This window comes from Engystomops pustulosus, chromosome 7, assembly GCF_040894005.1.
Source record: "Engystomops pustulosus chromosome 7, aEngPut4.maternal, whole genome shotgun sequence".
Lineage (NCBI taxonomy): Eukaryota > Metazoa > Chordata > Amphibia > Anura > Leptodactylidae > Engystomops > Engystomops pustulosus.
Window position 1 is genome coordinate 64413729 of NC_092417.1, and position 21790 is coordinate 64435518.

At 44.4% G+C, this 21790-nt stretch overlaps 1 protein-coding gene across 4 annotated transcripts in view; it reads left to right on the forward strand.

Annotated features, from left to right (window-relative positions):
• Positions 1–21790, forward strand: part of TNFAIP2 (TNF alpha induced protein 2) — a 43947-nt gene that overhangs the window by 5341 nt on the left and 16816 nt on the right. For 2 of the 4 annotated variants that reach the window (XM_072116241.1, XM_072116243.1), the window contains exon 1: positions 11731–11862. The exons of 1 other annotated variant lie outside the window; for it this stretch is intronic. The gene's annotated coding sequence lies outside the window, so the exon portion shown is untranslated. Of the gene's footprint in view, positions 1–11730; positions 11863–21790 lie in introns of those variants that run through there. One more of the 4 variants, XM_072116244.1, reaches the window with a different exon arrangement.

Here is a 21790-nt window from a genome sequence, read left to right on the forward strand (position 1 = left end):
GTCACACCTTGTAAGATTCAAATAGAGCATTAAACAATAGCATAAAAATTTATTTCAATATGTCATACTTTGCGGAGCAGGTTATCAAATGAATCGGATCCCATAGGGGACATTGATTTCGGACACAATACATCAAATAAAGACATTGAGAGAAAAGTCTCTATTAAGACCTGAGGGGTGCAAAGAACTCAAATTGTGTATCCATTGCACCTCCCTACGTTTCAATAACAGTTCTCTATTGATTGTAATATACGCCTCTTCAGCGCTATGTGCTGTTCCTAGGGCTAAAATGGGGATTACTTTATGTATTCAATATTTGCACTGTTTTATACTATATTTATTGAGTATACAAGTCACTACTCTTTATCTTATTGTACTTATGTTTATACACTTTATGTCTCTTATGTGAGGTCATGTGTACCGGCGATGTTTGCGCCGCCTATTTAAGTCAGCTGACCACTGACTCTCACTATGCTTGAGAATGCCTTTATAGATAAGGCGAAATGTCACATTTATGGTGGAATAAATATTCACTTTTTTCACTACTCCTGGAGTGCTGCTTCATCCTCTCTTCTTGGCTATATCTGGTGGGTCATGTCGGACCCGCTGTGAAGACCTGCACCAGCTCCTCACACGGTGCCGTTCCACAACCTTTGTAAATACATGTTCTGATCAGTTCCCTCCCATGTAGGTAAGCACATGTCTTCACTGACTAAACAGCGCATGTCTTTAGGCAAAAATAAAGACAATAAAACGATAAGATATAAGTAAATAATTGCTCCACTTATGACTGGGGTTATCCTACATATTGATATTTTTACTTTCTGTGCCCGCTACTAATCCTGCGAAGTGGACCAGCAAATGAGAAGCACTGGGTGACTCACAGGGAAAACAAAGGATCAAGGTGAAAAGAAGAGCACTAAAGGAGAGGAGGCGAAATATAGGAAATTCCTGACCATACATAACTTGAAGAAACGATCTGAATGGAATAGATGACGGATAGCAGAGGGGGCTGCACCGTCATCTCTGGAAATTCCATAACTTTTTTCTGTCTCTTTAAGACTAATGGATATTAGCTAAGATGCACATTTATTTTAATAATTAACAGTAAACTTAAAAGCTCCTTCTACTGCCCAGTAGTTAATCATTGGTGCAGTTAATCATTGAATAAAAAAGGATTTTTAAAATATATTAAGGCAATGTGAAAAGCTATTTCCCTGTTCCCTGTTAAAAAAAGGCTAGAAACTGTCCAGTGTGAACTGAGTTTTATAGATATATAAATAATACACAGGCAGAACATTGCTGCTTTCTTCAAAACAGCATCTTACTGGGTAAAAGCATAGAATAATAGAAAAACATCTGTATAATACAGAATATACAATGTATAAATGTCATAGAACTTCCATTTATGCAAGTAAAATATCCAGCTACTGTATGAGGATCACTTGGAACACTTGTGTCCGATGTTTCTAGTTTAGGAGAGTGTAATGGAAAATAAAGAGCAAAAGTGAACAGAATGGGGCACATTGGGGCACATTTATCAAGCTTTCTGAAAGTCAGAATATTTCTAGTTGCCCATGGCAACCATCACAGATCAACTCTTATTTTACCAGTGCTCATGAAAATGTTAAAGGGGAGCTGTGATTGGTTACCATAGGCAACTAGAAATATTTTTTATGGCATTTGATAACGGATGATGTGAACTGAACCTAAGCCACTAAAATATTGTTCTTCACCTGCTCGGTTATTACAGCTGGATGGAGCCAGGTGTCCCTATCTGTCTTTATAATGATATACTGTACTGTAAATCTGTGTAATCATCCAGCAGGTGCATTGAATGATACATCAGTCCTGCAACATTGTATCACTGAACAAGAAGAAGGCTTGATCATCACTAGAGATGAGCGAGTATACTCGTCCGAGCTTGATGCTCGTTCGAGTATTAAGGTACTCGAGACGGCTCGTTGCTCGGACGAGTATTTCCCCTGCTCGAGATCGAGCATTTAATTAAAAAAACACAGTGAAGAACAATGAAGAATAGAATAAAAACAGTGAACACAGTGAACACAGGATCATTTAAGTGAAAAACACAGTGAAGAATAGATTACAGATGTTCGGCACATCTGCTTACTTGTCGGGAGATGCGCACGGAACGGTGCGCCCAAAATAGCATGTGAAGAACAATATATATGTGTGAAGAACACGGTGAGCAGCACAGAGACATGGGGCAGCGGCAGCACGGAGACATCAGGGAGCGGCACGGAGACATCGGGGCACGGAGACATCGAGGGGCACGGAGACATCGAGGGGCACGGAGACATCGAGGGGCACGGAGACATCGAGGGGCACGGAGACATCGAGGGGCACGGAGACATCGAGGGGCACGGAGACATCGAGGGGCACGGAGACATCGAGGGGCACGGAGACATCGGGGCACGGAGACATCGAGGGGCACGGAGACATCGAGGGGCACGGAGACATCGAGGGGCACGGAGACATCGAGGGGCACGGAGACATCGAGGGGCACGGAGACATCGGGGCACGGAGACATCGAGGGGCACGGAGACATCGAGGGGCACGGAGACATCGAGGGGCACGGAGACATCGAGGGGCACGGAGACATGGGGGAGACTTCAGTGGAAGAAGAGCAGCGGATCCCGGGACAGCATATCTCCCGACAAGTAAGCAGATGTGCAGAACATCTGCAATCTATTCTTCACTGTGTTTTTCACTTAAATGATCCTGTGTTCACTGTTTTTATTCTATTCTTCACTGTTCTTCACATCTGTTAACTTGTCGGGAGATAATATACGCGCGGAACAGTGAAGAATAGATTGCAGATGTTTGCATACATCTGATCACTTATCAGAAGACATTCTTTTTCAATTAATTAACACATTTTATTCCCGAACCATGGTCCCTTTGAAAAATGCTCGAGTCTCCCATTGACTTCAATGGGGCTCGTTATTCGAGACGAGCACTCGAGCATCTGGAAAAGTTCGTCTCGAATAACGAGCACTCGAGCATTTTAGTGCTCGCTCATCTCTAATCATCACCTTTCTACAAGAAGTAACAGATTATTCAAAAATTCCAGAGCAGGTTATGTTAGATTCTAGTAAATCTTTACTAATGAAGGTTTTAGGCTAATTACATCAATCTGTCCTTTAGTCATTTCTAACATTTCAACAACTTCATATTTCCCTTTTCTTTTCCTGCTGAGACACAGCGGTCAATATGAAACCACAGAACCTCTGATTAGACGATCCATCGATTTAAGACTGCTATAGCCATCAATAGGTTGTGCAGCTAAACAGGAGACGCTGATAGTAGGGAAGCGTCTCAGTGGAAATGTTGTCTGACCTACTGATTTGAGAACCCTCTGTTTATCTCATTCAGATTTATAAAGAAATGATCTACCGGTACTAAAGAAATTGGATTTTTGTGGATCATTACCAAATAATGGCCTGGTATTATTATGAGGTATTAATGAGGGTTATAAATAAATGTAATTTAGGATTTACAGTAAATATTTCTTGAATTAGGAATACTAGATCTATCCATTATACCCCTTCCTCCCCAGTAGCTAATCCACATCAGTTTCTATATATATATTGTATAAGTAGTAGGTCTTTATATCTTTTTTAAATAAAAGGCAACAGGCTATATGTCACTTTTTAGGGTGAGGACATTTTTTTAGTTGAGCCAATCCTGCACTGAAGCCAGCATAGTGGTATGGAAAGTAACACAGTAGATGGGTATGTCAGTTCATTCTCAGGCCCTCCTATGTAAGGTGGCACAATAGACAATTGGGACCTATAAATATGGTGACATAGTAACAACCACTTTGCACGCGGTGCGTTCCTTGTCCACACATCAAAGGTTGAAGTGGTTTCCATCCCATGTGTAAGTGAGTGGGAACATGTTTCCTGTAGAGCTCCAGTACAATGAAGTGTTAGATTGTAATATGCTAACAATAGACCTCCTTGCGGTAACCAGTTTGTTTCTTACGTGACTGTGATGGCACATGTGATTGGCTTCTCCTCTGTCTTCACTGTGCAGCCATGGAGTCACATGGAGTCTTATACCATGGATGGGCAGTACAAAATGCACAAAGAGTCCCAACCTTTGTCCTGAGCTGTTACTAAAGCATAAACTGAAAAACTCCACTGGGAATCGCTTTGGATATAATTTCTTATAGGGTTTGGTTACTTGTTCCTCTGTATCTAAAATTAAACATAACCAATGTCAATTCCATGTATCCAAGCACAGTTTTAAATCTTAGCTTTGGAGGTGCAATTTCACTATTCATCTTGGTCCTCCTGGTTCACAAATACAAGGCTATAAATATAGCCTACACTTGCAGTTATACAAATATAGGACAGTTTACAAAGGAACTTTCTTTAAGGACAAACATAGTATGGTGTAAGACAATTTCATAATCACTGTTATATTTACTCGCAACACAATACCACAAGCTTTATATAAAGTACATATTGGTTACTCAACCGTGGAAAGAAACTTCTTCTTTTTTGCTGTTATGTATTTCGTGGAAATTTAAACTATGTGGAAAAAACCCCAGCAAGGAATTCCTCAATATTAGTACATTCAGGGGCCCTAAAAATTATATACTCGTGTATAAGCTGAGTTTTTCAGCACAAAAAATGTGCTGAAAAACATCCCCTCGGCTTATACACGAGTCAATGCACAAGTGAAAAATACTTAAAAAATAATAAACGTATATACTCACCCTCCGGTGGCCCCGTTGTGCAGCGCTGCTCCCCCGATGTCCGCGTGGCTCGTCTTCTGGATTCCGTGCCCGTGTTCTTTCTTCTGCTGGGCGCCGCCATGTTTTTCCCAGTTTCGCCTAGTATGACGTCAGCAGCGGCGCGTCATACTATGCGCCTGTCGGCCGGGGGAGAACAATGGCGGCGCCCAGCAGAAGAAAGAAGACGGGTGTGGAAGCCAGAAGACGAGCCGCGCGGACATCGGGGGAGCAGCGCTGCACACCGGGGGCCACCCGAGGGGTCTCGGCTTATACTCTGATCGGCTTATACTCGAGTATATACAGTATGCACAATCAGACAAGGAAATCCTACTCAGGATATGTTTTTCTGCTGATATGTTCTCATAGACAACCCATTTTAATAACTACCCCTATTACAATGATATAATATTTTTGAGAATTATTAAAGCTGTCTTGTAATCAAGAATATAAACCTTCAGGGAAATCAATATCCCCAGTCCTTTCAGTTAAAGGTAGCCCTTCACTATAGCTACGCGGGTAAAATCACAGGTAACATCAGATTCAGACAGGGGGTTTGAGAGTTTCTTAATTGGAAATGCTGCAACTTTCCGCAGAAACCAAGGGGTCCAGTAACCAAGAAATGTGTCTGCTGTATAGTTGCTACTTACCTTGCTCGGACTGATTGATAGGTCTTTCCATGTTTGTGATAGTGTCATAACCTCTACCAAAACCTTAAAAGAAGACTCCCTGAGAGCATTAGAATAACGACTACGGTTAATGTGAGAAGAGAAGATCCTCTCATCTTTCTGCAGACTGAACATACCCATCAGGTTATTCTCAAAATTACATTTTCGGTTCATTCATTTTCTTTAGCTGTTACGTATTGGCCTTTCTGGATGGAATGTATATTAGCTGTTATAGGGGTAACACCTCATGCTACAGGAGTGCAAAAGATCAGCGGCACACAAGTAGCTGCTAATCCTTTCTGCCAGGTACCATAGTACAATGTAGAGATAAAGAGTGTAACTTTTCTCCTCTACCAAGGAGTGTTGTGGCTTTTTGTTTTTCATTAGACTTTGGGACCAGCATTGAGAGTTTTAAGGACGTGGATGCTTTTGGCATCTCTGGGTCATAAGGATCTATATAGATTGGTGGACATATGTGAATGACAGGAAGAATGATAACATGGACTATGCATTGTATTTCATTGCTCTCCTCCTAGTGCTTTTATCCTCTCTGTATAAGAATTCCTCTCTATGGAGACTATTTAACTCTTTCCTGCCATACTTCACTTTTAAACAAACATTCTTGAACTCCTGACAGTATAAAGTGGCTGGAAAATAAAAGTAAATTCCCAGAGTATCTAAACATGCAAGCTGCTTGGCAGTTATACATAACAATTGTTCTGTGTCTATTTTTGCTTCCAAGAATAAGGCTTTATTCACCCGAACGTGGCCACGCCATACCGTAGCATAGCAGGCACACGTCGGCACCCGGGAGAGGAGGAAGGAGGAAGGGCTCAGCCCCGTCCCTCTCTATAGAGAAACATGGTGCATGGTGCCGTATTACGGGGGAAAGATAGGAAGTGTTCTATCTTTTCCCCGGCAATGAAACTGTACGGTCCCGAATATGTGCTACTCTGTACGGCATTTAGTTTCAAAAGTTTTCCTAAGACTATAAGGGAATGTAAATCTTTATATAATGACAGGTTCCAATAGCCTCTGGCATTTTGATTTAAAAAAATCTTTTGTTGTAATAATAATTCCTTATAAATTCTTTCATATAATTTTTGTGCTTTGATTCCCAATTATTACCTAAAGAAGGTTTTTGCCCCAGTTGTCAGCATTGTCTGACTTTCTAGCAGAGATTTCGGTGTCTTTAATTGTGCCATCTATTGAACATAGTTTTCTAGTTACATTGGAAAAACCGATCAATGTAACTAACTATGCTTAGAAATGGAAATCTTAGACTAGAGCTTTAACATGCTATGAGGGCCTCCAACAAATGCAAGCTGCAGACGAGTTAAAGGAGTCATAACAAAAGTTTAATAAAGATGGACTCACACATATAAAATGAAACTAAGCTCTCTTCCCCTCCAGCTGTTTTGCAGCCTGAAGAAAGTATTATTTATATCTATTCTAGTATGGGATAACACATCACTTTCCCACTGCTGCCCCGGGTTACTGGAAATTCCAACAAATACTATCATTACTTTGTATTTCCATAAATTATTGGCTCATGTCTACGCTCTAGTGACTTGATGATAGCTGAAGCTGAAAACCTTCAACTAGATGTTAGATCTGGATTAATGTAGAATGTTAAAAACTTCAGATCCAGTTTTACTATTATTAAAAGAGGCTAGGGTGGTATCTAAAATACTTTAAAATATTATTTTAGAAGGAAGGAGGACAGATAACAAATATAAGAAGATTACCACAGTGCCTGGATCTATGAGTAAGTGTCCCTGCTGTATCATGATGGATTTTGATGGTAAATTTCCTTTAAAAGACATCTACCATCAGTTTGCACTAATTGGAACAGTTTATAGTGTATAAAAAAGGGCATATAAGCTCAGAAATATAAAAATAAAATATGTAAATGAGCTAGAGGTGCTCAGGCTGATGTCGCCCTGAGCACTTGTCTCCTTCCTGAGGTTTTAATTTATCCCCCCCCCCCCTTTCCTTTGCTGTAAGCCTCCTCCTGCTTCCCGCCGAGGAGCTAGAAGAGAGCGCGCCTATCCATGACCTGACTCTGCCATCACCGGCCAGCTCCTGGCTCCTCGGCTGGGAGCAGGAGGAGGCTTACAGCAAGGGCGGCGGACTAAATTAAAACCCGGGGAGGACGAGAGGTGCTAAGGCGACATCAGCCAGAGCGCCTCTGGCTCATTTACATATTATATTTTTATTTTCTGAGCTAATATGCCCTTTCTTTATACACTATAACGTGCTCCAATTGATGTATAGAGAATACAGCATCTATTTAAAGGGGTATGCTTATGAAGACAAGTTTCTTAAATGAGGCCTGGCCTCTCCTTGCATTCCAAGGTGGAGCTCTCACTGATTTTCTCTCTCTCTCTCATCTCAAAAATCTTATCATCTCATCTCTGATCTGTCATGTCTTTCTATGTGTCAGATACTAGTATAATTTTCAAAAGGTATATGAAAGTGTATATAAACCTGTACCATCATAATCTAACCAGATTGTCAGCTGATAAACCTAGATGAATTATGAAGTGTCTGTAATTCACTAGAGGATACAAATTTTCCTTCATGGGCAAACCCCTTTAAGTATTATTGGCTGTTTGAGTTATAAAGAAAAGTTACTAAAGTCTGTAGTCAAGTACCTTTGATGGGTAGATTTAGTTTGGTGGCTGCTGATTTGCCCTTGCAACATCATTAATTCTGCTATTACCTTAAGAGGCATTGTGAGGTTGGCCTTGTCTATGGCTCTTGCTGGGCACATAGCAATTCCTGCCTGATAAGAAATTCCATTGTATGAAAATACATTTAGCAGTTATACTACGTGACACTAAATATATCTTGTGGTCCATTACAAATCACATTCCATCTTGTTCTCACCCAATGATCTTTCTATTTAGGAAATGTCCCATAGAGATAGCTAAAGCATGAGAGGCCACATGCATGGTGTCAGTGGAATTCATAGCATGCAATTAAGCCTTCTATATTCAAAGTATGGATCCTCAAATCATCAAAGATCTGTTTTCCCATAGGAATTTTGTATGAATTTACTATTCAGGCAAATTATAAATTGATAATTGGAAGACATTACAGGTTTTCTATTGTATTAATAAAATATGTAAGCCCTCCATTAGAAGGTTCTTCCTTGCTTTTCTTGTCTTCCACTCACCTTGGGACATTTATCAGAATACTGGGGGTGTATAGTAGCCTAAGAGCGCTGTGGGAGAGAAGGCTACTCCACGCCCATAGTAGCCACTTCACACCCACCTCCAGGCTCGCCTTTAGATTCATTTTGTGCGCAAGCGCAGTAGCTCCTTCTCCTGTGCCGGAGACACACCTCTCTGCCTTCCTGCGGCGACTAATGGGGAGGCGGGTATGAAGAGGATACTGAAGGCATGGAGTAGCCTTCTCCCCCAGTAGCCTAATTTGCAAAGTATGCTATTAAAGTTTATTTTGCCAGCAGCTGCATCCAAGTTTAAGACAAAAATGGGCTGCAGCGGTTGCAGCCATAGGCAAACTTCATCAGGAACTACTTCACAAAGTAGTTTCCCGATAGTAGGTTTCTTTTAAGCTACTAGTTGCTTCATTTTGGAGCTCCTTACACACTTGGGGACAGACTTCAACTTCTGCAACTCCTAAAGTTTCTAAAGTAGTAGTCCCTTGTCTTCGTACATATTGCTTCTAGCTACAGGGGACATGATTAGCTGTTGAAGGGGTCCCTCTGCCCGTATCAGATACTAAAAGATGGGCATAAAGTAGTATGAACTAAGTGAGTTAACGTTTTAGTAAGGTAAAAAGGTCTTTTTAGCAAGTTTTGGGATTTTTTATTTCCTTCATAAAAGAACATAATGAATGGATTCCCTGTTGATATAAAATTAATGTAGAATCTTGGGCAAACTACTTTGATGTTTTGCATTACTGTGGGAGGCACATTTTTAATTTATGTTTGGCTAAATATTCAGTTATGTAAGTGATTGTCTTTTGTGAATGTATATGTCTACCATGAGGCCATAAAAGGTTGTTTGCACTATTCAGACTTACTTTGCTTTTTTTTTTGTGTAAAAATTACAAGAGGAAAACTGCCTCTTCTGGTGGTAGAGGTCTGGGGCAGAATTTTTCTGGGTCTGACCCAGTAGCTCAACTCTTGACTGCCAGCGATCATTTGATCCCAAGGTCGAATAATGGATGCTGCTGCATCTTTTACATAGCTCTAGTTCAGTGCTGTCATGGTTACACCCGCAATCCTCGGTACGGATCGCGGGTGCACCCGTGCCTGCTGCCGCGGTCTCTGCTCCCCCTGCCCTCACTTACCTCTCCTGGCTCTGGTCTGTACTCTGGCTCCCGGCGTGTAGGCTGCATGCTTCTTCCCTGCAGTTGCGCGCTCCTTCTCCCAGCCTTAAAGGGCCAGCGTCCTCCTTATTGGCTGTGGCATTCCCGGCTCGGCTATATAGCCTGGCGACTCCCAGCCTCCACTGCCAGATCTTCAGGTCATTCTACTGGAGTGAAAGCCTTCCTGAGCGTTTCCAGACGCCTCCGTGTTCCTGTGGTGTTCCCGTGTTCCTGTGGTGTTCCCGTGTTTCTTTGGTGTTCTCGTGTTCCAATCCTGTGGCGATCCTGTATACCTGTGGCGGTCCTGTAATCCTGTGGTGGTCCTGTTATCCTGTGGTGGTCCTGTTATCCTGTGGCAGTCCTGCAATCCTGTGGCGGTCCTGCAATCCTGTGGCGGTCCTGTAATCCTGTGGCGGTCCTGTAATCCTGTGGCAGTCCGGTATCCTAGTGGTCTTCCGAGGTCCTGCCAGCCGTCCTTTCGAGGTCCTGCCAGCCATCCTTCCAAGGTCCTGCTAGCTGTCCTACCGAGGTCCATTCATCCCGAGGTCCATTCATCCCGAGGTCCTGCCATCCCGAGGTCCTGCCATCCCGTGGTCCTGCCATCCCGCGGTCCTGCCTTCCCGTGGTCCTGCCTGCCCCGTGTCCCTACCTTGGCTGCCACCGCGGGCCTAGTCGCACCTGTGGATCGACCTGGTGGCTCCCCGCCACAGCAAGTCCATCCCGCTCTGGCGAAAACCAGGAGTCCACTTAGACTCCGCTCCCGGGTTGCGGCTGGCATCGTTATCTTCCAGGTTGGTCTAGGGAGTCCACGGACTTTAGTCCCAAGGGACTATTTCCCATAGACTGTGACAAGTGCCATGTTGTGTAGAAAGGTAAGGGCAGAAGAAGGGACAAAAGCTTCTGTTGTATTATCATGCCCTTCTCCTGTGCAGAAGAAGGAGAAACTGCAGTGACAACAAACTTTAAGATCCAAGTCCTGCACATTTAAATCCAGCACTTGACCAAGACTTGTTTGTGTTTCAGAGAAGATAACTATTTTCCCCTGTCTGTGGTGTTGGAGCAAATGCGGTTCTATCTTATTGCCTGACTTTGGAGTTTTCTATGTGTTACGGATAGAAACTGTCCCATCTGAGGTATGTCGGATGGTCAACTGGTTTGTGGTACAGTGATGTTTCAATCTGTTTGTTCTATCCAGAAAATTAATTTCACTGAATGAGTAGTTGAAGGATGAATTTTGTGAACCTTACCGCAGAATCGGGGAGAATGACGCCATGTGAGTTTACTGCAAAGGGGCCCACTAAGGCTCTGTCACCCAAAGACCTACAGGAACCTGGATCCGACTATGTCTTTCCTGTAGATAGCTGGTGTGCCCTTCACCAGAGGCTTGAGAATGCCTTCCACATATCCAGAAATAGGTTCTGTGAGGGTGCCAACTCATGAGATGATGGGTCTCCCTGGGTTACCAGGTTTGTGAATCTTAGGGAGCGTGTAGAATGTTGATCAGACAGACCCACTATTAGCTCTTTCAGCTCCTTGGTAATTTCTTTTTTTGGGTCAGCCTCAGAGATCAGGGAAAGCTGAGTCGTAAGTTGTAATAGAGCTGATGTTACCCATAGAACATATAGAAGGCTTGTATAGAATGTTAACAACTTGATAAACTGGGATAGAAATACACATATAAAAGAGCTTATTTTGTCAGATGTTTCTTGGCTGAGTTTATCATTTGGCACACGGTATTATTGTCTGTGGATTTCTAAAGAAACAGAACCCCCTAATACATTATCTCCTGAGGTTGTGCATTATTTTAGGGTTTTTTCGCTTTGCTAATGCTTTGGCTGCTTTTAGAGGAAATATAAATTCATGTGCAGAGGAACACATTTATCTGTAGACCCTTCATGTTGGGCTAGGACGAGACCTGTGGGGTTTTCCAAGCACATGGGAAGTTTTGAAAGTGATGATGATTTCTTCAGTGTGGGTGTAGCCAGAGGAGACTCGCATACATAAAAGCAGCAGCATACGGCATGGAGCTCAGTCAGCACCAAGCAGAGGGTAACTAGCGCAGCCACAACCCAGCAATAACTGCTCTCACAGGTAAGGAAACACATTTTGGACTTTACAATTGATAATAACACACAGACATCTTTTTGAAGGTATTTCTTTAAGCTGACGTAGTGATGCAGTAGAGCTGCACGTTCCTATGATAGCAATGAGTTGCAGTTTGCTGTTGCTGATGCAATACAATGGCTCTTGAACACACCACTTTTTCTTTCGTTTTAGTTTTTCTTTAATGCTTTGTCATGTAGTTACTTAGCTGGTAGAATTGCTATATGTAACAGTCCAGAAAGTCAGTCTGCTGTGCATGTTAAACAATCTATTATTCCCTGTTATCAGCCATTTCATAAAGGAATCTTCTAGCAGCAGTGATAAGAAATCCCAACCCCTGTGATCTGTACTGTATGTTTCATAGTTCCAGCGCTGAAAATGTCCAGATACATTTACAAGAAAAATCTGGCACAGTGACATAGTCTTTGTTTCCAAAATTTTTACCATTGCAAAATATTGTATATCTGCAAAACAAAGATCACATGCTTCAGTTTAATCACAGATATGTTGTAAGGACTCTAAAACATCATCTATTTAAAGGAACAACTTCTCTTTTGGACCTTTGGAAACTTTGGAACTTGTTTATAACTTTTTATTTGAGATTGCTTTAGTTAACTCTGTGCCATAATGAATAAAGATGTTTAGGTACCTGGAAACCATCAGCAAGCATGATTTGTTATGATGCCTTTATTCATATTGTGGAATGTTACATTAACAACAATGACCAAATAGAATTTGCAGTATAATGTATGGACACCTAATGCTTGAATTGGGTATTATGATAGAAATTATCCAAGTAGACCTTTAACTTATTTACAACAGCCCCCAGTGTAATATATCTATCTATAGCAGCTTGTTGATGGTTTCAGTATCTTTTTCAGAATTGTTAGATCTATGTAATTAAAGTGTTTTGTAGGTTGGTTCCCTTCAGGATCAGTCTCCCTACGCTGGCAGTGGACACTATCATATTTTAGGGCTTCGGTTAGCTATATTGCCTTGCATTATCCAGTAATTGCAGGATCACTATCTCCTGACTGTGGGGAGGGTGACCGAACAAGTGCGTCCACCAGCACTCAGTTCTATAAGTGGTTGTGCCCCCTGCTATACACCCTTAACACTAGGTGGCACAATTCTTCATAAGCAAATGTCATACTTAACTGTGCCATTGTTTAGCCTTAAAATAGACTGGAATTTTTATTTAGATTAATTATACAGTATTATATTCAGGATTAACCGGTTCCCCTACTTTCCAAATATCACATTAACTTAGATAAACATTTCGTAAAACATACTTTCATGTTCATCAATTGGTCTCCTACATCTGCAGGCAGCAAGCTATGAACATGTATCCTTTCATTAGAATAGATTCTGGCAAATTATTGCTATTTAATCACATTTTTGAAACAGGTTAGAGGTATTGGCAGATGTGCAAGTGTCAGACAGCCGCAGGTTATGTCAGGTGGTGGTGTGTATCCGGAAAGGAGACAGAACACATGTAATACTGGTGTATGAATAAGACTCCATAAAAGCAGAGGTCCAACATTGTAGCTTTGGCTTACACTCTCCCTACCACTGTATGCTTAGTATCCCAGGACAAGTGTGCACTTGGTGCCCCACACCCATGTAATTTGAAGTTCTGGTGGAGGCAGCAGCCCTGGAGGATGAATACAAAGTGATCTGAAGCTTTCTCCTCCATTGAAGTTATTATGGTATTTACATACTTGAGACATGAGGACATTATTAAGAGCATGCTAATGTTTGTTCCCAGCTGAAATGTTTATATAGAATAGCACGCAACAGTCACGCACATAACATCTAAATAAGGCATTTCTGTCCAAAAGAATCCATAGATAGAGAGACATTGAAAGACATAGGGGTTATATTTATCATTGATTTTTCTTGGCAAAAAGTCAAAATAACCAGCAGTGCAGCAGAAGACTGCAGACAGATTGGGCCAAAGCCACTTTAATGAATTTGCGGGGCGATAAAGCTGAAAAAATGGTCACATGGAGCCTGCCTAATATTTAATGAAACCCATAGTTGGAAATGCAGATAATGACATAGTGATAATTCCCAACTATTCATTTCAATACCTGCATCTCTGGATCTTACAGAACCAACCACTGCTGATCATTAATATGACACTAAAAGCATGTTTATAGATATTGTAGAACCAAAGAAAGGATTGTCTGAAGTGACACTCCTCCTGCAGCCTCTAAACTTGACTCATTTCAGGCGAAACTCGATTATTCTCATTTTTGCATGACTTTGGAAAACATTTGTTAAAAGTATATGAGTGAAATTTCACAATAAAGAAGGGATTTTAAGGGAGACTAGTAGTTTAATGGGGTAAAATCTGGTGACAGGTTCCCTATAAAACTCCAGTTCTGTCCTAATACAAATATAAAAAGCTTTTTGTAATACTGTTATTCTTTAAACATTGGGGCCTGGGTCTAATTGCTATTTGTGCATTTCCAGTAGCTATTCTCATATAGATATTGCTGTTTTTTGGCTCATATTGTGGAGGTCACATATTTGGTTCTGCTGTCTTATTAGATTGTAATGTCACCTATGCAGCACTCTATGGGAAGACTTGCTGTGGTTGAGTACACCCAGAGGAACATAAGTCCACAGAATAACATGGAATACAAGGTGGAGCTGACCATAAACTATGCAGGGTCCAACCACACAAAGATCTGATACCCAGGCCATAAGGGATCATCATCATATCTGGTTTCTCTAGTGAATACTTGGATTGCTTGGTGACAATTCAATGACGTTTGTGTAATACAGGGTGGGGTCTGAAAAAACAGCTAATTATATGAAAGAAACCTAAAATTTTTATAATCATAATGTATCAGCAAATATCTCCAGCATATCTGTAATTATCTGTATTTACTAAAGCTAAAATACTGTACTAAATATGAATCATAATTTAGATCTTTTCATCTCTATTACACACTTACACACACTGATACTGACACTTACAGAAATTTAGAACTGACCCAATCTCAGAATTCACATTGAAACTAAAATATCTGGTGGAAGAAGGAGCCAATCATGGTATTATACCTGATACTCAGGGTAGGTTCTTTTGTCCAGACTATCCAGTCACTATTTTCCATGGTCTTCTTAAAATCCATAAGCAAACTTTTCTCCCCACCCTAAAATCTATTATTTCTGGGATTGATTCCCTTAATGTGAAAATTTGTGAGTGGCTGGATGGGTCTTTACTAGAGATGAGCGAACACTAAAATGCTCGGGTACTCGTTATTCGAGACGAACTTTTCCCGATGCTCGAGTGCTCGTCTCGAATAACGAACCCCATTGAAGTCAATGGGAGACTCGAGCATTTTTCAAGGGGACCAAGGCTCTGCACAGGGAAGCTTGGCCAAACACCTGGGAACCTCAGAAAAGGATGGAAACACCACGGAAATGGACAGGAAACAGCAGGGGCAGCATGCATGGATGCCTCTGAGGCTGCCTAATCGCACCATTATGCCAAAATTATGGGCAACAGCATGGCCATGACAGAGTGACAGAATGAAGCTAGATAGCATCTAAAACATCCAATAATTGACCCTGACACTATAGGGGACGGCATGCAGAGGCAGCGGCAGCAGGCTAGAGAGTGTCATGGCGACATACCCTAAATGGACTCAGGCTTCAAACCAATGGGTGGCAGAGAGGAACCAAAGGAGGTGAGCAAGAAGCGCTCAAATAATATCGGTACATGATAAAAGTTTGCCAGTATATTTTGTGGATTACACAGCAGGGTGGCGACAAAGTTAACATGGAAGCCATGAAAACAACCCAAAATTCTGCCAGACACAGCTCGTTTGATAAGGGGACCATGTATGGAGGCAGTGAACTAGTAGTAGATTAAAGGTGCTGCAACTATGTTAGTTGGATCTTGTGATGGAGCTGGCGCTCTGCAGCCAGGCGAGCTTTCGCCAATCCAAGCCCCTGTTTCTAGGCTACTCCCCAAACAGCACTTCTAAGAACCTTTTGTATAAGATCAAGTGTAGTAGCGTTCTTATAAGTTTAGGATATGCCGGGTGAGGGGAATGTAAACAGATGCGCAAGAAGCGCTGAAATAATATCCCTAAATGGTAAAAGTTTGCCAGTATATTTTGTGGATTACACAGCAGGGTGGCGACAAAGTTAACAACTTTGATGTGGAATGCCCTGTAATAGCTCTTGGGCGGTGTGCCTTTTATCGCCTAGGCTCAGCAGTTTCAGCACCGCCTGCTGTCGCTTAGCGACGGCACTGCTGCTGTGCCTAGAGCTACCGACTGATGGCGCCATGCCCACGGATGGTAATTCGGAGGAGGAGGAGGTGGAGGAGGGGTGGGAGGAGGTATAGTAGGCCTTTGAGACCTGGACCGAGGTAGGCCCCGCAATTCTCTGCGTCGCCAGTATATGAGCAGCCCCAGGGTCAGACTCGGTCCCAGCCTGCACCAAGTTAAGTGTAGTAGCGTTCTTATAAGTTTGGGATATGGCGGGTGAGGGGAATGTAAACAGATGCGCAAGAAGCGCATGATGCGCATGGAGCTGGCGCTCCGCTGCCAGGCGAGCTTTCGCCAATCCAAGCCCCTGTCTCTAGGCTACTCCCCAAACAGCACTTCTAAGAACCTTTTGTATAAGATCAAGTGTAGTAGCGTTCTTATAAGTTTAGGATATGCCGGGTGAGGGGAATGTAAACAGATGCGCAAGAAGCGCTGAAATAATATCCCTAAATGGTAAAAGTTTGCCAGTATATTTTGTGGATAACACAGCAGGGTGGCGACAAAGTTAACAACTTTGATGTGGAATCCATGAAAACAACCCAAATTTCTGCCTGACACACCTCGTTTGATAAAGGGACGATGTATGGAGGCAGCTATATGGACGACTTTTGGAGGTAGCAATGGAGACAACGTGTGAAGGCTGCTATGGAGACAATTTAATTTGGATAGTGCCTGTATGTGGCAGTCCCAAACATTTTTCAAACCAGAGGAGCAGGTAGGTGGCCCTCCAGTAAAATGGAATAGATTGAGTGCCTGTATGTGGCAGTCCCAAAAATGTTTCAAACCAGAGGAGCAGGTAGGTGGCCCTCCAGTAAAATGGAATAGATTGAGTGCCTGTATGTGGCAGTCCCAAAAATTCTTCAAACCAGAGGAGCAGGTAGGTGGCCCTCCAGTAAAATGGAATAGATTGAGTGCCTGTATGTGGCAGTCCCAAAAATTGTTCAAACCAGAGGAGCAGGTAGGTGGCCCTGCAGTAAAATGGAATAGATTGAGTGCCTGTATGTGGCAGTCCCAAAAATGTTTCAAACCAGAGGAGCAGGTAGGTGGCCCTCCAGTAAAATGGAATAGATTGAGTGCCTGTATGTGGCAGTCCCAAAAATTGTTCAAACCAGAGGAGCAGGTAGGTGGCCCTGCAGTAAAATGGAATAGATTGAGTGCCTGTATGTGGCAGTCCCAAAAATGTTTCAAACCAGAGGAGCAGGTAGGTGGCCCTCCAGTAAAATGGAATAGATTGAGTGCCTGTATGTGGCAGTCCCAAAAATTGTTCAAACCAGAGGAGCAGGTAGGTGGCCCTGCAGTAAAATGGAATAGATTGAGTGCCTGTATGTGGCAGTCCCAAAAATGTTTCAAACCAGAGGAGCAGGTAGGTGGCCCTCCAGTAAAATGGAATAGATTGAGTGCCTGTATGTGGCAGTCCCAAAAATTTTTTAAAACAGAGGACCGGGTAGGTGGCCCTCCAGAAAAATGGAATAGATTGAGTGCCTGTATGTGGCACTCACAAAAATTGTTTCAAACAGAGGACCGGGTAGGTGGCCCTCCAGAAAAATTAAATGCATGAAGTACTATAGCAAGAGCCAGTGGGCCCTGTCAAAAAATAGCCATTTTCCTCTACTTTACTGTACAAAGAGGAGGAGAAGGAGGAAAATGAGGAGGAGGAGGAGGAGTGGATCAATTATTCAGGTTGAGCTTCCTTCACCTGGTGGAGATTGGAAATTCTGAGAAATCCAGCCTTTATTCATTTTAATAAGCGTCAGCCTGTCAGCGCTGTCAGTCGACAGGCGTGTACGCTTATCGGTGATGATGCCACCAGCTGCACTGAAAACCCGCTCGGACAAGACGCTAGCGGCAGGGCAGGCAAGAACCTCCAAGGCGTACAGCGCCAGTTCGTGCCACATGTCCAGCTTTGAAACCCAGTAGTTGTAGGGAGCTGTGTGATCATTTAGGACGATGGTATGGTCAGCTACGTACTCCCTCACCATCTTTCTGTAAAGATCAGCCCTACTCTGCCGAGACTGGGGACAGGTGACAGTGTCTTGCTGGGGTGACATAAAGCTGGCAAAAGCCTTGTAAAGCGTACCCTTGCCAGTGCTGGACAAGCTGCCTGCTCGCCTACTCTCCCTCGCTACTTGTCCCGCAGAACTACGCACTCTGCCGCTAGCGCTGTCAGAAGGGAAATACTGTTTCAGCTTGTGCACCAGGGCCTGCTGGTATTCATGCATTCTCACACTCCTTTCCTCTGCAGGGATGAGAGTGGAAAGATTTTGCTTGTACCGTGGGTCCAGGAGAGTGAACACCCAGTAATCGGTGCTGGAATAAATTCTTTGAACGCGAGGGTCACGGGATAGGCAGCCTAGCATGAAATCTGCCATATGCGCCAGAGTACCAACGCGTAAGAATTCACTCCCCTCACTGGCCTGACTGTCCATTTCCTCCTCCTCCAACTCCTCCAACTCCTCTTCTTCTGCCCATACACGCTGAACAGTGAAGGACTCAACAATGGTCCCCTCTTGTGTCTCGCCAACATTCTCCTCCTCTTCCTCCTCATCCTCCTCCACCTCCACCTCCTCCGATATGCGCTGAGAAACAGACCTCAGGGTGCTTTGGCTATCAACAAGGGAATATTCTTCCCCCGTCTCTTGTGACGAGCGCAAAGCTTCCGACTTCATGCTGACCAGAGAGTTTTTCAACAGGCCAAGCAGCGGGATGGTGAGGCTGATGATGGCGGCATCGCCACTGACCATCTGTGTTGACTCCTCAAAGTTACTCAGCACCTGACAGATATCAGACATCCACGTCCACTCCTCATTGTAGACTTGAGGAAGCTGACTGACCTGACTACCAGTTCTGGTGGAAGTTGACATCTGGCAGTCTACAATCGCTCTGCGCTGCTGGTAAACTCTGGATAACATGGTCAGTGTTGAATTCCACCTCGTGGGCACGTCGCACAACAGTCGGTGAGCGGGCAGTTGGAGGCGGCGCTGCGCTGCCCTGAGAGTGGCAGCATCTGGGCTGGACTTCCTGAAATGCGCACAGATGCGGCGCACCTTCGTGAGCAAATCTGACAGATTGGGGTATGTCTTGAGGAAACGCTGCACTATCAGATTTAACACATGGGCCAGGCATGGCACATGTGTCAGTCTGCCGAGTTGCAGAGCCGCCACCAGGTTACGGCCGTTGTCACACACAACCATTCCCGGCTTGAGGTTCAGCGGTGCCAGCCACAGATCAGTCTGCGCCGTGATGCCCTGTAATAGCTCTTGGCCGGTGTGCCTTTTGTCGCCTAGGCTCAGCAGTTTGAGCACCGCCTGCTGTCGCTTAGAGACGGCACTGCTGCTGTGCCTAGAGCTACCGACTGATGGCGCCGTGCCCACGGATGGTAGTTCGGAGGAGGAGGTGGAAGAGGGGTGGGAGGAGGAGGAGGCATAGTAGGCCTGAAACACCTGGACCGAGGTAGGCCCCGCAATCCTCGGCGTCGGCAGTATATGAGCAGCCCCAGGGTCAGACTCGGTCCCAGCCTCCACCAAGTTAACCCAATGTGCCGTCAGCGATATATAGTGGCCCTGCCCGGCAGCACTCGTCCACGTGTCCGTGGTCAGGTGGACCTTGTCAGAAACGGCGTTGGTCAGGGCACGGATGATGTTGTCTGACACGTGCTGGTGCAGGGCTGGGACGGCACATCGGGAAAAGTAGTGGCGGCTGGGGACCGAATACCGAGGGGCGGCCGCCGCCATGAGGTTGCGAAAGGCCTCGGTCTCTACTAGCCTATAGGGCAGCATCTCCAGGCTAAGCAATCTGGAGATGTGCACATTAAGGGCTTGGGCGTGCGGGTGGGTTGCACTATATTTGCGTTTCCGCTCCAGCGTCTGGGGTATGGAGAGCTGAACGCTGGTGGATGCTGTGGAGGATCGTGGAGGCGACGATGGGGTTTTTGTGCCAGGGTCCTGGGCAGGGGGCTGACTAGCAGCTGACACAGGGGAAGGAGCAGTGGTGTGCACGGCCGGAGGTGAACGGGCTTGTTGCCACTGAGTGGGGTGCTTAGCATTCATATGCCTGCGCATACTGGTGGTAGTTAAGCTAGTAGTGGTGGAACCCCTGCTGAGCCTGGTTTGGCAAATGTTGCACACCACAGTCCGTCGGTCATCCGGTGTTTCCTTAAAGAACCTCCACACTTCTGAAGATCTAGCCCTCGCCGCAAGAGCCCTCACCACGGGAGCTTCACTAGTTGACAGTGGCGCTGATGCACCAGCTCTGGCCCTGCCTCTCCGTCTGGCCCCACCACTGCCTCTTCCAACCTGTTCAGGTCGAGGACTCTCCTCCGTCTCAGAAGCACTGTGTTCACCCGGCCTCTCAACCCAGCTTGGGTCTGTCACCTCATCATCCTCCGATCCCTCAGTCTGCTCCCCCCTCGGACTTCCTGCCCTGACAACAACTTCCCCACTGTCTGACAACCGTGTCTCCTCATCGTCGGACACCTCTTTACACACTTCCACTACGTCAAGAAGGTCATCATCACCCACAGACTGTGACTGGTGGAAAACCTGGGCATCGGAAAATTGCTCATCAGCAACCGGACAAGTGGTTTGTGACTGTGGGAAGGGTCCAGAAAACAGTTCCTCAGAGTATGCCGGTTCAAATGGCAAATTTTCCTGGGAGGGGGCAGACTGGGGGGGAGGAGGCTGAGGTGCAGGAGCTGGAGGAGTGGGGATTTCGGTGACATGGGTGGACTGCGTGGAAGACTGACTGGTGGTGGACAAATTGCTCGAAGCATTGTCAGCAATCCACGACATCACCTGTTCGCACTGTTCTGGCCTCAACAGTGCTCTACCACGAGTCCCAGTAACTTCAGACATGAACCTAGGGAGTGTAGCTCTGCGGCGTTCCCCTGCTCCCTCATCAGCAGGTGGTGTCTCACCCCGCCCAGGACCACGGCCTCTGACCCCTGCAGTAGTTGGACGCCCACGTCCCCGCCCTCGTCCTCTACCCCTAGCCCTCGGGTTAAACATTTTTAAAATGAGAGTTATAACTTTTTTTTTTTTTTTACTTCTTTTTGGTTTTTTTTGTGTTTTTTTGTGTTTTTTTTTTTTTTTTGTGTTTTTTGTTTTTTTTTGAGTTTTTAAAACCAAACAATCCTATCCTATTGCTATGGCTATTTTCTAGCCAAGTATCAAAGGAAGCACACTACTATGCCAGATGAGATGACACTGAGTTAGTGCCTAATAGAAATCCAACCCCTACTGAATTTTGCCACTTCGGCCTTTGCTATGGATATGTGCGCCACTAAGCGCAGAACACAGCGGTCGCAAGTCTCACTACAAATTGCTCAGAATTGGCAAGTACATGCACTGCAGAAACTACAGCCACCAGCAGATCAACCAGAAATCAAATATATAGAACGCTACTGTAGGCTTCAAGAAGCTGTTTGTATTCTCCTATGGCTATTTTCTAGCCAAGTATCAAAGGAAGCACAGTACTATGCCAGATGAGATGACACTGAGTTATTGCCTAATAGAAATCCAACTCCTACTGAATTTTCCCACTTCGGCCTTTGCTATGGATATGTGCGCCACTAAGCGCAGAACACAGCGGTCGCAAGTCTCACTACAAATTGCTCAGAATTGGCAAGTACA